Genomic DNA, 15785 nt, shown 5'->3' with positions numbered 1-15785 from the left:
TGGACACCTGGCGCCATCCCCACATCTTTTTACTCTGGTTCGGGAAGTTCTTCGGATGATACCGCTCATCAGAGGGTCCTGGTAAGAGAGGAGGAGACTCGACAGCCAGGTTTTGTGTCTGCAAACGCTGGTGTACTGTGACTTTGTTGAAGTCTGCCACCGTTCGCCCTGGGAGAGGCGTTTCAGGACTACAGTTTGTCCATCTTAAAGGCAAAAAAGTTGCTGCAGAGAGCCCTGGAAGCTGAGACTCAGGAACTGATGGTACCACGGGGGAGAAACCAACGCCTCAGAAAACTTCGCAGCCTGTCCACACATGTGTTAGTCCAGCCAATGCTGACGCGTCCACTCCGAGGCGAGGATAGGACGGCCACCGTCAACATGGCCCTGCGCCCTGTCTCCAGAGCCAAAGCGAAGAGGCGCCTGACACTTTGTAAATTCAAACTGCATAGACAACCGTTCAAAATAGTTGACCTCCAGTCTTTTCTTTAATGTGTTATTAACTTCTTGGGTACATATTTGCTGATAGAACATTCACAGTGAGGCTGTGAAGAGGTGGGCTTAACAATCCTTTTCTCGTACTTACAAAGCCGCTTCAGACCCACCTGTCCGTCCTTACAGGGCCTCCCACCTTCATGCTTCAGGAGTGTGGAGGATTTGGTTGATCAGGACAGTCACCAGCTTTTTCTCTCATTTAGAAATTGGCTAATCATTGGGATGATTTCAAGTCAGCTTCCTATTAAAGATATTACTAAAAAGGAATGAGCTAATGCAGAAAGATGAATGCCTCCCAGTATCACTATGCTCCATGCAAGGTGGCAAATTCAGTGTCAAAAACCATCCATTGCGAAGATACGCAAAGAGCCCACAAGCACGTTAAAAGATGCTCAACATCGCTCATCATCAGGGGATGCAAATCAAAACCACGAGAAGATACCACTCCACACCTGTCAGGACGACTACTCTTAAAAAAACAAACAAGCAAACAAAACAAAACAACAGAAAGTAACAATAGTTGGCAAGGATGTGAAGAAATTGGAGCCCTTGTGCCCTGTTAATGGGAATGCAAAATGGTGCAGCTGCTATGCAAAACAGTATGGCAGTTCCTCAAAAAATTAAAAATAGAATTACTTTATGATCCAGCAACCCACTTCTGGGGATATATCCTAAAGATTTAAAAACAGTCTCAGGGAGGTATTTGTACACCCAGTTCATAGCAGTGTTCTTCACAATAGTCAAAAGGGGCAAGCAACCCAAGTATTCATCAATGGATTGATAAAGACAAAGTGGGATATGTAAATATAGATATATCTCCACATACATGCAATGGAATATTATTTAGCTTTAAAAGGAAGGAAATCCTGTCATATGCTATTACATGAATGAACCTTGAGGACATTAGGCTAAGTGAAATAAACCAGCCACAGAAGGACAATACTGTATGATTCCACTCATATAAAGTCCCCGGAGTCGTCAAAATCATAGGGCCAGAAAGTGGAATGGTGGTTGTCAAGGGCTGGGGGAGAGGGCTCAGGAGTTGTTTAATGGGTATGAAGTTTCAGTTTTGCAAGATGATTGGTTGCACAACAATGTGAATATACTTAATAATAGTTAACTGTACACGTAAGATGGCAAATTTTATGTTATGTGTATTTTACCACGATTAAAAGTATATTATGTGTGGTCGCCTCCTCACAGCAGGTGTCTCTGGCTGTCCGGTGGCCTTCTGCTAGGGTGTGTGTCACCCAAGGGATGCTGAGTCCTTGACTGTGTCTTCCTGACCATGTCCACCATGGCCCCTGGGCAGGGTCTGGCCAACAGATGCCTCTGCACAGTTTTACTGAATGTCTGAGGGAGAGAGGGAGAGAGAGGGAAGAAGGAATGAATAGAAAATCCACAAAAGATAAATTACAAATGGACAGTAACCAAATGAGAAAATTTTCAGCTTCACTAGTAATCAAAGAAAAGCCCATTAAAGCAACAATGAGTTTCCATTTCTCACTTTGAAATGAGCAAAGATATTTATTATTATAATTTAAATACCTAACGCTGGCAAGGATTTGTCAAGATGGACAATTTCAGACAGAACCAGCACATTTCTAGAAAGAAATGGAGTAGTGCCTATGAACAGCCCTATAAAAATTCCTATCTTTTGATCCAATAATCCCTCATCTAAGAATATAGCCTAAGGAATCGACAAGATACTTAGGCAAAGAGTTAGGGGCAAAGATACTTATCACAGAGTTATTAATAATAGCTCAAAGACTAAAGCTAAATATCTGGCTAATGGAGAATGCTCAGATACAAGATGAAAAATTATATAGCTACTAAAAAACCATATTTTAGAGAAATATTTAATGATGTAAGAAATTTTTACAATGATATATGCATGTAGGTTATGCATATAGTAAGACAGCTTTTGTGAAAAACAAACCAACCTCAGGAACAGAGGAAATACATCAAAATGTAATCTGTGGTTTCTGGATGAGGTGATTATCACCGATTCTCCCGTAACTTTCTGTATCTTCTAAATATTCTAAAACAAGCATTTGATATTTTTGTAACTCGAAACAAAATGTGACTTGAAAAAAGTAAAAATGTCACAATCTGAGCATCTAAAAACTGCTTGGGGAAGGCAAAACTGACAAGACACGGTCCCTCTTAAGGAGCAGTTGCAAGGTGGTGGAGGTGTCCACCATGATGCTTGGGGAGCGCTGGTGTGGGGGTGATGAGATGGGGCCAGGGGAGGCTCTCCGGGAGAGGGGTCTTGCGTGGCCAGGAAGGATCTGAGCCCTTGTCTCTGCCTCCTCTGGACTTGTTGGTAGTGCTTCCTGCTGACTTTGGCTTTCCCTGGCATCACTCGTCTTGGGCTCTCTGCTCCTGTGATCAGTTGACGGTGCTTTAGGGTTTATTCTCTCCATGATCTATGTAGGCTCAACTCAGCCAATACAGGATATTCTCCAAGGTTTATCTCCTTAATACCTTCACTGCAGCAGGCTTTCAAGTCAGAGCTTATTTAAATCATCACTTGGCTTGCATCCGATCTGGCAGGGATCGCCTTGCTCAGAGATCAAGGTCTGGGAAGTGGCAGGACCCACATGGCCTGAAGGGCCATTTCTGCAGAAGCCTGGAGTACCAGGCTGCAGACTGAGAGGCAAGTACCTCGACTGGGAAGTGGGAACATGAGAACCATAGAGGGGCGGTGGCTTGTCCAAAACTGGGCGCCAGCCTAGGGCAGAGCTGGGAGTGTGTCCTAGCTTTCCTGATACCCAGGTGGTGCACCTGTCCTCTGCACCCTGCTGCTGGAGGGGACATGACCCTCATTTCCCACTGGAACACTGGACTCCCTGCAGTGGAGCAGACTGCAGGGGGTGGGGTGGCGTGCGGGGGGGGTAGTGTACATGGTGGCCGTTTTTAGTGCTGATATGAGAATGGTGAAAATTTTCTTTGTGTGCACATCAGGAGACCATCTGGATATCTTTTGAAATTTATAATTGAAAAAAATTACAACCTAAGTTACAATCTTCTTCTATTTTGTTTTTTATCCATGTAAATTTTTTTTTTCAATTATTTTATTTTATTATGTTATGTTAATCACCATACATTACATCATTAGTTTTTGATGTAGTGATCCATGATTCATTGTTTGCGTATAACACCCAGTGCTCCATTCAATACGTGCCTTCTTTAATACCCATCACCAGGCTAACCCATCCCCCCACCCCCTCCCCTCCAGAACCCTCAGTTTGTTTCTCAGAGTCCGTAGTCTCTCATGGTTCGTCTCCCCCTCCAGTTTCCCCCCCTTCATTTTTCCCTTCCTACTATCTTCTTTTTTTTTTAAACATATAATGTATTATTTGTTTTTCTATTTTGGTTTTACACAGTTTTTTTTTTCCCCCTGATATGAAAGGACTGCATGTTCTGGAAGTTTTAGCCAATGCAATAAACAAATCAAAGATGTGAATTATGACTGGTACAAACAAGACAGACTAAATTATGTTTAGGTAGTATGTTTGCCTGTTTATAAAGCCCAGAGGATTACCAAGTGATCTACCACAGGAAAGAAGAAAATGGTCAGATGAGCCCAGGCAGCCTCCCGAGGGCTGCAAAAAAAAAAAAAAAAAAAAAGGATAACAAGGATCCAACTGTATAGCTATAAAAGTATGTACATATATGTGTGTGTATATATACATATAATTGCATGTGCCTATGAGCTGAGCTAAATAGACACAGGTAAGTGCTGACAGACACAGAAATCCTCAGGTGCTCTAAACAAAGCCAGAGGGGGTAACACATAAGTGGATGCAGGTGCCTGGCATTTTGACAGGTGCTGGGAATAAAAAGATGGAAAAACAACTCCTACCTTCATGGGGCTTGCATGCCACATCAGGACACAGACATCAGTCAAAGATTCACACACCCATAAAACATTACCATTGTGAAAAGTGCTCAGAGGGAAGGAAGGTACCTGGTACTCTGTAAGTGTATAATAGGGGGATTTTACCTGGCTGGAGAAGTCAGTTGCCACTTGAGGGTTGAGTATAACTAACAAGTGAATTAAACAGTAAAACGTGAAAAATAAAATCTAAAAGAACTAAAACAAAACAAAACAAAACAAAAAACCCAACAGTGGTCATTTGGGGATAGGACTTATTTATTTCTTTTAGTATAAAGCTAAAGGAAAACATTGCTAGAGCCTACCATGTCAACATTTAAAGCTTCTGCACACTGAAAAAAAAAACAAAAACCATGGTAAGCAAAAATAAAAGGTAAAATACAGATTGCCAAAAAAATGTGACGTACATGTAAAAGTAGACATTTTCATATATAAAGAGCTTTATCAATTAGTAAGAAAAGGACATCTACACATAAATGGGCTCAGACATGTTAAAATGAGTACAAAAGGCCAAAAAACGTATAAAAAATGTGCATCTTCAGTTGTCATCAAAGGCACATGAGTTACTACGATAGCATGTCTAGTATTTTGCTTATGATACTGGCAGGGATTTAAATGCTGAGAAATTAAAATGTTAAGGAAGGCGGCAGGAAACAGGTGGGAATATAAAATGGTACAATTTCTCTAGAGGGCAATTTGGCAATATTTATCAAATGCTTTAAAAATGTGCGTACTTGGTAATTTCGCTCAGAGAATTTATCTTAAATCAACATACGTGCATGCAAAGATCGTGTGAAGGATATTCACCCCACTGTTATTTACAACAGTAAAACAAAAACAAGGAAACGAACAGAATGAAGTACGGCAGAATATGAAGCCAGCCATTCAAATTCATTGTCAAAGAATCTCATGATGTGGACAAATTGTTTGAAATATACAGTTAAGCTGGGAGGGGGGGAGCAGGTTACCCAAAAGAAAGATGTGAATGGGGAGACCAGAGACATGAAGCACGTGTGTATGCAAACTTGATTTACAGCCTGTGACTGGGGTAGCATGACAGATCCGTACGGAATGCATGATTAATTCAGCGGATGGCGCTGGGATAATTGTTACCCACGCACAAAAATAAGAGGAGAGCCTTATGGGACATCACAGACAAACATACGTTCCAGGTGCAAGAACAATCTGTGAAAAGGAAAACTTTAAAACTTTTAGAAGAAAATACAGCACGGTATCTGTATGCCCTCAGGCATAGGAGAATTTCTTAGGAGACAAAGGGGACAAACAATACATGACATTTTGGTAAATAGTACAATGTTCAAAAAATTTTTTAAATCTATACATGAGAAGACAGAGCCAAAAACATGGAAAGATGGGTACAGACCAGAGAAAATGAATTCAATGCACATGAAAGATGAGGAATTATTACTGAAGAACATGGGGAGGAGCACTTCGCAGACTTTTATGGGCATGAGAATCACCAGGAGATCCTTTTAAAATGCATGTTCTGATGGGGCGGGTCTGGGTGGGGCCAGAGACTCTGCATTTCTAACAAGGTCCCAGGTGAAATTTATTCTGCTGGTCCACAGACTACACTTTGAATAGCAAGGGTATAAAGGACTCCTATAGACAAGTAAAAAAAAAAAAGAAAAGAAAGGAATAAACAACCCCATACAAAGTTTGGCAAAGGGTCTGAGCAGGTCATCCTCAGAAGAGAGAAATTGAATGAACACACCTGCGTGAGGATGGGCTTGCTGCCGTAAATACAGACCCACAACAGAAGCTTATCTCTTGCTCATATAAACCGGGCTGGTGAGAGGAGGAAGGGGCAAAGTTCCCGTCCTCACAGCCCTTCAGGGTTCCAGGCTGTTGGGGGCTCTGCCATCTTCAACATGGGACTGCCAAAGTTGCCCGAGGATCGGGGCAGCTGGGGGAAAAAAAAAGAGGTTTTTATGAGCCGGAGGTGGAGATGGTGAAGACCCTACAGCTCACGTTCTATTGGTTGGAACTCCACCCCAGGCTGTAGCCAGCTGCGCAGGAGGCTGGGAAATATAGTCTAACTGCACCCAAGAAAAAGAGGAACCCTGTCTGGTGAGTAGCGGGCACTCTGCCAACTTGTGAAGGGACGCTCAGCTCACCTGTAGCCGGGAAAATGCAATTAAAATCAACACCATTTTACACCGTCATATTGGCAAAAATAAATACCAGGACCGTTAACTGCACAACTCCAGGTGGCGCCATTCACAAAGATGATTCCCTCCCCCACTTCCCTGTACCCCTCATCTTGCTTAAAGCTTTTTCCCTCTAACATACTGTATTACCTTTAGCAGACCATAGATTTACTTTTTTTTTTTTTTTTAAAGATTTTATTTATTTATTTGAGAGAGAGAATGAGACAGAGAGAGAGAGCACGAGATGGGGGAGGGTCAGAGGGAGAAGCAGGCTCCCCGCCGAGCAGGTAGCCCGATGTGGGACTCGATCCCGGGACTCCAGGATCATGACCTGAGCCGAAGGCAGTCGCCCAACCAACTGAGCCACCCAGGCGCCCCTAGATTTACTTATTTCTAATGTTTATTGTCTTTCGTCCATCTTTGAACTGTCAACTCCAACAGGGCAAGGATATTGGTTTGTTGTGCTAACGGATCTATCCATAGCGTCCACAGCAGAGCCTGGCTGAGGACGTGAAGGTGAACATAAGCAGACACGGTCTGCGTGCTCATGGAGTTCACCATCTCGTGGGGGAGTTCACATGTAAATGCAATGATCACACAAAATTATATGCTCTAGCAAACCATGGTATGTGCCATAAGACAATCCCCCTCTCCCACCTCCTCCCCCGTGCCCTGTCCTGAGCTCAGTGGTCCTATAATGGTCTCCGGCACATGAATCGTCATGTTTTCTTGGTATCTATTGCTCAGGAGGGAGAAAACGTCCTCCTATCATGGTTATTTGCTATCGAGGTTAGACATGTTCTGAGAATTACCTTGTTTATGATAATAGTGGACCCGTCTGAAATCAACGTCGGGAAGGCAGAAACAGACAAAACCACCAGGCGGTCTGTTCCCTCTAATAATCTGTGACAAAATAGACTTTTCAGGTAAACCGACCAGCCTTACAAATGCTGTCCAGGGAATTCAACCCGGAGACACTTGCTTGAACACTTGAAATTTCAAATGCCCTACTTGTCCTTCCCCATCCATGACTTTATGATTGGCAAAGAAGCATACTGCCTTATAAATATTTCCCATTATAGAACTTTTTGGTAAGCTTCTAAAGCAATTTTAGATCTCAGCTAGGTTTGTTCTCCCTGCTGCCCAAGACAATATCTTCCAGGGCTGTGGCGCAGAAGCGGTGGAGAGAAAAGAGAAATTAAGACAATTTCCCAGCATTCTGTTAGCATTTGCATGTGAATGCAGGCTGCCCTGCTGTTTGATAAATCTGATGTGTAAGAAAACCATGAGAATCAAAGTTCACATCCAGTTGGGCGCTTTATATGTATGTTGCGAAGGTTGCTACAAAAATGTGATAATATCCTTCCAAGTATATGACTAATGAGAATACGCATAGCACATCTGAGATGGCACAAATGTGTAATTATTGTGCGGATTTCACTGACACATAAATATAATGATCTTCAGCTAAGTAAATTGCTAGCTACCAATGAAATAAATAGGGTCCCTTCAGAATTCGAAATAATTTGGAATGGTAGGTGGTGGGAAATGATTCACCTTAGCTGTTATCTCTGGAACAGTAATACAGAAATATATCTGCCAACTCTGGTGCATTTACATTGTTCTTCGTATCCTGCGGAGTCTGTCAGAAGAGCTCTGGGCCCCGCCGCCTTCCATCCTCTTATTCCCATAGGCTTCTGCTCAGCCTGGCTCAGCGCTGGGTAGGAGCCCCTAATATTGTTTACCTCAGTAGGCATCCCAGCCATAATATTTTCCCAAGAAACACTGATGCGTTTAAAGGTCAGGTTGATACTGATTTGACGGAATAACATAAATTCCTCTTTCTAGGAGTAAAATGGTGTACATGACTTGGTTTAAAGGTTAAACTGTTTTTTGTGCACTGGATGGGTCAGAGATATAAGACTTTAATACACAAAGTATAATTACCTGTTTGGACAGACAGGGAGATGTGCGCCAGGCTTTAGATTTTCAGAAAGATGTTTGAAAACTCAGGAATCTATTGACATCTCATCATTGAATACATTTCATTACAGGAGGGAAAAATCCTACAAAGGTAGTCAGTTAGAAGGATTGTCTCTTACTCCTAGTTAGAGGACTGTTGGGATTGTTGAAAATTGAGTCTTAGGGCACTGACTCTAAGAACAGTCTCAGATACAAACTTCCCTCAGGGCCAATAAACTCCCAAGTACAAAAACTGTACACTAGGTGCTAAATAAAAGCTTGGTAGATGAATGAATTGAATACTTTTTTTTAAGGCACAAAGTTGGTTTTGATAGATAAGGAGAAAGATGGAGAGAATTTTTTTGTAACTAGGATGTAAAAATAGACCCATCTTGGACCCAGAGAATTTCTTTCATTTATTCCTTCATTCCCCTGTTTGTTTCTTCATTCAATGAAAAATGTATTAAGCACTCACACGGCACTGCCTTCTGCTGGCTACTGAGATGGGCTGAGAAGACCTGGTCCCACGTCAGAATGTGCAGTCTGTCTGGGAGAAAAGACAGTGAGAGGTGAGCAGGGGAGGAGAAGGAACACAGCCCGGCCTGGGCGAGGGCCCGGCCCGCCCACCTCCACCGTCTCGCCAGGGTTCCCGCCGGGGAAGCCGGGTCTGCTGCCCCACTTACCAACTGCACCACCCGACCCTGGTCCCCAGGAGCTTTTTGTGCGCCACCAGGCACCGGCCAGGCGCAGCGCTTCCCACCCGGGCCCCAGTTCTCACCACGCTGCGCGCTCTGAGCCCCCCTGCGCCCCAGCAGCGCCCCCTTTTTCCTTCCACTCTTCCCGCAGGGTCCTGCTGTCGGGTGGTCTCCCAGGCTGGGCGGAGGGAGGGGACTGTGGTTTTCAACACTAGGATGTGGTGGGGAGCCCTGGATACTCTGTCCTTGCAAGGGGAAGGAGGAGACGGAGGCCTGCCCCGCGGCCCAGTGGCCCCACCGCGCGCGCTGTGGGCCGAGGTCCGAGCAGGTGACCCTGCGCCCCCGCCTCGGAAGCCGCCTCCGCAGCTGCTGAGCTCCGGCTGCGGCTTAGCGGGTCCCCGGTTGGGTGTGAACGCCGTGCCCACATTGTACAGGCAAGAATGACCGCACAGCCCTCTTCGTGCAGTCTGCAGTTTGAGTGTTACCGGGTTTGGGGGCCGTGGTAAAGGAGAAAAACCCTCGGTGGCAGAGGGGCGCGCGGGGCTGGGGGTGGGAGGAGGAGTGGGGGAAACGGAGGCGGGAGCCAAGGGGGAGTGTGCGGGCAGGACTGGCGGCTCAGCGGAGCCAGGAGCCAAGGAGGGGAGCGGAGGGGGGAGTAGAATGGGGGTTGAGGGCGAGCTCGGGGACAGAGAGGTGGGGGGAAGGGGATGGGCTGATGGCGTGGGGTGGGGTGGACAGGAGCGGGCCGGACATGGGGAGACGTGGGGGTGGGGAGCCCGAGGGCTTTCCTGCGAGCCACCCCGCCCCCACCAGGTTTCTGGCGTGGGGGAAGGGGGCTGTCGGATCCTTGGCGGTTGGAGAAATCCAAGTGGAAACCATCTCTTCTGTAGTTTCTAAGAGGGGGAGCGGTGGGGAGGGTGGGACTTTAAGTCCTCTTCATTGGAGGAGCTGGACCCTTAGAACAGAAGCCCGCTAGGCCTTACCCCTTGGGCGGTCCTTGGGGTTGAGAAGTTGTCCCAGGGCCCTTTCTGCCCCTGTTTGGCCACATTTGGCCACAGGAGCCGTTCACAGCTTCCCCGCGCCGGGCGGGGAAGGAATACAATTCTATGTAGCCTGGAAATATACACAAGGAACAAAAAACCGGGTTGGAGAGAGTCCGGGGATGAACGCAGGCTCGTGCCCCCACCTCTCCGCCGGTGGTGCCCTCCCTCCCTCCCGCGGTGGGCGCGGAGTCCTCCTCCACTTCTCTGTCCCTCTGTGGGGCGTCCGAGGCCCGAGAGCAAGCACTCAGAGCGCGTTTGAGAGGAGTGAATGAATGATTCAAATGGAGTCAGAGCCATGTAAGGCCTTGCTGGGGAGCACACAGGAGGACCCACGAATTCCCGGTGGAGGGTCTTCCAGAGATGGGAGGGAACCTCATGAGTAGGGCAGGAAGATGTAGGATGGAGGCGAGGGAGAGCAGGCTAGCAATGTGGCCGGGGTGGGGGTTGGGAGGTGAGGGAGGGCCGTGGGGCCGGGGAGAGCACTGGATTCCTTGTTGAGCCATGGGCAGTGGAAGCACCTAGATGCAGTGAGGACCATCTTTTTCCAGCATCTTCTAAACCAAGCCGGCAAGCTGGTGAGCACCATCGTGCATAGGTAATAAGTCAGCTGGACACAAGTGTCATGATTCACGTGTCAAGGCTAATGTCTAGCTAATATCCCCCAGCAGGGATGAGCAATTACAAATTCCTGAATTATCTTCCCTGTCTGTACCTCAAACAAACAAGCAATCATCTGTTTCCTTAGCTCACCTTCCCGGGGTGATGTGGCTGAAAGGCTGGGAGAGAGCCTCCCGGATGGAGACTTGGTGTTGCCACTTGCTGGCTGCCCACCGTGGGCAGGTTCCTGGGAGGTCCCCGTATAATAATTACGGGTAGTTTCTAAAACAATGTACTTGTCTCATAGGTTACTGTGAAGATTAAATATGATTATTGGTTAAAAGTTTCTTACCCATTGTAAGCACACAATAAATGTTAGCTACTGTTCTTAACTGAAAAATCAAACCCCAAATATTAGGATGTGGGCATTAATAGATAAAAAGTATGCTTAGATTTCACAAATATGTTTAATTTTCCCAATTCTTCTGTTTCAACCAGACAGCCAAATTGGATCAACAGTTACCCATGCCAACTCCTCTGGCCAAAGGAGAAAGTTAAAACTGAATTGCTTTTAGACTCGGCATATACATTGTATTCTGTAACAATTGCCCCTGCTGGCTGGGGTCATCAGCTAGGCCCCTACTATTAGTGAAGTTTCAGGTCAGACCCAAACAGAAACAGGCCGTGGAGTTGAGCATCTCACATGTACAAAACCCAATCTTACTTTTCCAAAGATGGTGTATCAAGACCTACCCTTGAAATGCTAAAGAGATGGTGCCAAGAGAGATTTTCAGGTCTTTCGATGGGGTTACATTTAGAAACCGAGGGATCTGTGCTTAGCTTAGCCATGGAGCATGTGCGTTCCCTCTTCAGCAGTGTAATGCAAAGGCCTGTCGGTCGCATTCAGAGTTGTACCTGGGCCCCCGGGCATCACGGGGTGGCCTGGGCAGGCTCCTTGGCCTCTGCGATCCTCTGTTTCCACAGTTGTGGAATACGGCTTACATCTGAGCACTGCCTTTTCTCTCACTTTAAATCATTCTGATAGAGATAGAAACTCAGCCATGGTCATGTAAGTAAAGGAAGGTCCTCTGTAAGTACAACTGGGATGGCTCAGGGATCCAGGCTGCCAGGTAGAGCAGTTCTCACGGGAGTGGGGACAATGGTGGGACAGCCGTGCCGTCTTGCCCGGGACATCTCTCCATCTCTTTCTACATCTGCCCAGAGCTCAGGGCAGAACTCTTAAGATCTGAGGAAGAGGGGCTCAGTCGAGGGTCAGAGTGGGGAGGGGTAGGGTGGCTATTAGGTCCACAGGTGCAGGACAGGTCTAGGTTCAAGGCCAGGGACCCAGACAGATGTGCTTGCTGGGCTGGGCATTGGTGGGTACAGGCCTGAGGACCGTGTTGGGCTGTCCTGTGCATCCCCTGGGGCTGCTGGGGGTAGGATGAGTACCACTCCTCTGTGTATTCTGGCACAGGGCCCAGCTCCAAGCGCTGACTCATTTGTGTTTGCTGCCTAAATAAATTGGACCCACGCCTGGTTTCCTGAACTGGGCTAGGGATGTCAGGACTAGATCACAGGACAAATCCCAGACAAGGGGCTGAAGCTTTATATGTCTTTTCTGCCTCAGGTCAGCACAGGTCTTGGAGTCCAGGGCAGGGTAGAGCTATGGATGGCGGGGGGAGAGGTCTCTCCATCACAGCTCCCTTACAGGAGGGCTGCAGTGGCCAGGGAGCCAGGGAAAGCCCCCCTGAGGGATCCTTAGAGACCTCCCAGATTTACAGATGAGGAAACTGAGGCTCAGATCTTTCATCATTTTTTTTTAAAGATTTTATTTACTTATGGAGAGAGGGAGAGAGAGAGCAGAGAGGGAGAGGGAGAAGCAGACTCCCAGCTGAGCAGAGAGCCTGGTGTGGGGCTTGATCCCAGGACCCTGAGATCATGACCTGAGCCGAAGGCAGACGCTTCACTGACTGAGCCACCCAGGCGCCCAGATCTCTCATCACTTATGAAAGATCACAACTAGGACCTGTTGACACTTTCGGAGCCTCTGACCAGCCCCCATCCTGAAATATTGGGCTCCAAATTAGAAGAGATTTTATTGCAGCATGGTCTAGCAAGTAGCTTGAAGCAGTGGCATGTTACCAATTTCAGCGAGGGGTGTGGCCCCGGGAGCAGGGACCTCCGTGCCCTCGTGGGCCGTGGGCTGTCTTCCATGAGCAGACAGCCACTTGGTTGCCTCTCCGTGTCCTCTTGAGTGTGGAACTTGAGAGCACGTGTAACAAAAGATGCATCTCTTAAAGAACTTGTCCTGGAAGAAAATGCAGAAAAAAGATCAAAACTGAAAATGAACAGGGATGAGCAGGAACACAAGCAACGCAGAGAGGAGAAAATACGTGCACGTGCAGGTGCACACACACACACAGTAGAAAGCTGTCCCTCTGAAGGAAGGCGCAGTGGCCTGTCCCCGTGGCAGGTGGTCCTCAGCATCCTGAAGCGCTGCACGTGATTCTCCACGCACTGAGAGGAACTTTAGTCTTCACGCCTTCAAGGACCACACTGTAGACGTCCGCCATGAACCATTAGCTGTTTCAGTTTGCTGGGATTATGGTTTTTTTTTTTCTTTCTCCATTTACCAAATGTTCTTTACTGCGGTTACATTTTATAATGAAAGAATGTTGTTTTCCCTTTTATTATTATAAATTTGATTTATTTTTATTATTTTATTTTTTATTTATTATTTTATTATTTTTTAATTTAAGTAATCTCTACACCCAACATGGGGTTCAAACTCATGAGCCTGAGATCAAGAGTCACATGCTCTTCTGACTGGGCCAGCCAGAAGATTTTTCCAATTTTTCCAAATTTTTCCAATTTTTTAAGAACTATCCAAGATGAGTATACCTTTCAATGGTTTCGTGAGTGATTTTGGGGAGCAGCTAAGGGAGAGTGTATGGGAAGGGGAGCAAGGTCATGGTTTAAAAAAGTAAGACTCCACAGGAGTTCCCCATTTATGGAACCATGGCTGATCTGATCAAGTTCAACTTTAGTTTCACATTTATTGTGAGTGGGTTAGTCATTAGGACCAAGGATATAATTTTGGACTGGGGGTTCCAACAATGGCAGGGAAGTTTCAAGACCACTCAATTTTAGTCATTCTTTTCTTACAGGAAAGGTGTGATTTAATTCAGGTGAAGTAAGTTATTGCTGAAACAATTCTGAGCCTGGCCAATGATGAAACAGAGCTGGGCTTCTCTCTGAATGGATTTGATTTCCTATAATCAATCCGCTGGGTCTCTAAAAACCTCCAAGTCAAAAATCAGTAAAATCTACTGATTTCATGAAATATGGAGTTAAAAGAGGCCCCGAGAAGAGCAGGAATGCACTTTCTGGATTCATTTTTCTCAGCACAAAGATTAGGCCAATTCAGCGATGATGCTCAGTGGTGGGCTCTGTTGGTTTGGGGAGAAGTGGCTTTGTCAGGGCCCGAAGCCTGGGCTTTCCCAAGGACCCACTTCCTCTAAGTCAGGGGAAGTGGCAGCTGAGCCGAGCAAACCCAGCTCAAGGCAGGGGTGAAGGCGGAAAGAGGCACTGGGCTGAGCATCAGCCAGGTGACCGGGGCACGAGCTTAACCCACAAGACCTGATTTCCTCCCCTGTTGCCCCACTCCAGGGTTGTCGTGAGCTTACAAATAACAGAGGGGCAGGGCCCGCCCTGGTCTGTGATCTCAGCCAACGCTCATTATTCCTGTCATTGGTAGATTATCAAAGGTGGGCTCGAGGACACAGCAAACAGCTACACGTGGGAGGGGCAGGAAATCCGTGTGTCCTGCTGACGCTGGACGAGAGGCTGGAATCACATCTGCAGGTGGCCCAAAGCCTCCAGAGGTGTTTGGACTTGGGCGGATGTCACTGGTGGGACAGTGGATGGACTTCCCATGGTGGAGGGGAGGAAAGTCTGTCCGCACCTGAGGCCCAGACGCCCACCCCCACTGGCTGGAGTATGGAGCTGGAAGACAAAGCACTTGGCAGTTCTGGTGACCGTGAGGTTGGCAGCGTGATGTGGTCACCCCCCCAACACTGTCCAGGGGCAGGCAGCTCATAGGAGTGAAGTGCTTGAGCACTCACTGGGCGCAGGCCCTGTTCTAGCAGAATGGCACGGACCACCACCCCATGTGATCCACAGTGGCTCTCTGAAGTAGCTACTATTCTTTAATTATTATTGTTATTATTATTATTATTATTATTATTTGTCAGGGAGAGAGAGAGCATAAGCCAGGGAGAGAGGTAGAGGGAGAAGCAGGCTCCCCACTGAGCAGGGAGCCTGATGCGGGGCTCGATCCCAGGACCCTGGGATCATGACCTGAGCCGAAGGCAGACGCTTCATCGACTGAGCCACCTGGGCACCCCAGGTACTATTCTTTACATCTGAGGAGCGTAATAGGAGGAAATTATGATGGACAAGGCTTCGCCTTGCTGACCTTACATTCCCAAGGGGGAGACAATGATAAACAAGTATTTATTCTAGCAGGTGTCTTAGCTCAGGCTGCCAGACAAGATACCGCAGACTTGGGGGGCCTCAACCATACACGTTTTCTTCCTCATCATTCTGGGGGCTGGGAAGTCCCAGATCAAGGCAGATTTGGTTCCTGGTGAAAGTTCTCCTCCTGGTTTGCAGACATTGTCTTCTCACTGGGTCCTCACGTGGTAGAGAGAGGGAGGGAGAGCGAGAGCAAGCTCTGTGGTATCTCTTCTTACAAAGCTCCCCAGAGTGATCTCTGTAGAAAGAACAGCCAGTACAAAGGCCCTGGGGCAGGAGTATTTGGTGTGCCCAAAGAACAGCGAGGGGGCGAGGTAGAGGACGGGCCAGAATGGTAGGTGCTAACATAATCTGACTTATACTTTAAGTAGATCACTCTGGGCTGTAA

This window comes from Neomonachus schauinslandi, chromosome 6 (genome assembly GCF_002201575.2).
Source record: "Neomonachus schauinslandi chromosome 6, ASM220157v2, whole genome shotgun sequence".
In the NCBI taxonomy this organism is placed as follows: Eukaryota; Metazoa; Chordata; class Mammalia; order Carnivora; family Phocidae; genus Neomonachus; species Neomonachus schauinslandi.
The sequence above is the reverse complement of the archived record's forward strand: the minus strand, read 5'-3'. Positions refer to the sequence as shown.